Here is a 733-nt window from a genome sequence, read left to right as displayed (position 1 = left end):
ATTGATCGACATTTTCTGAAATAAACTTAAACAATAGTATGTTCCCAGAAAACAAAAACCTGCTATCCTTAGTAAAAGAATATAGAATATTCACTGATCGTCAAAACAGACTCATGATACTGAGACGCCATCAAATCCGTACAGAGAACCAGTTCAGTGAGGTCCTAGCCGCAGTAAATGATGTTGATATTTAAACACTGCTAGACACAGTATGGGTCATTTTAAAGGAGGGGACACTTGACCCTCTGTCATGACACTAGATTGACAGGAAATATTCAGACACTGCTCTGATGTGGATTCAAACATTGACCTTCGACATTGTTGGTAGAGTTTGGAGTCTAGTTTGCTGAAGGTAGCTGGCAGCAAGGACCTCAGGTGAGGGTGGGTCGAGTACAAACAGAAAAGGGCGAAAACCTGAAAGGAAATAAGGTGGTAAACGTGTCAAGCAGCAGTACAATTTACTGACGCCTCCGTGTGATTAATGGGGCACTCCAGGTAAAACACGAAGAGGACTTTTCAGCAGAAAACTCAGCAGTGTGAAGCACTTCTCCCCTTTTTTTTTTATTTATGCCCACTAGTTCATGATTCTGTCCTCCTGGTGGTCAATTGTCACAGTGAAAAAGGAGATTTTATATTGTCGTGTTTTGTAGACAGGAAGAAGTACAATATGTCCTGAATTATATTAAAGAGAAAAATCTGTGACGTCATTCTGTTCTATTTTACGCTCCCCCCC

The sequence above is a fragment of the Aplysia californica genome, unplaced genomic scaffold (assembly GCF_000002075.1).
Source record: "Aplysia californica isolate F4 #8 unplaced genomic scaffold, AplCal3.0 scaffold00006, whole genome shotgun sequence".
Lineage (NCBI taxonomy): Eukaryota > Metazoa > Mollusca > Gastropoda > Aplysiida > Aplysiidae > Aplysia > Aplysia californica.
The sequence above is the reverse complement of the archived record's forward strand: the minus strand, read 5'-3'. Positions refer to the sequence as shown.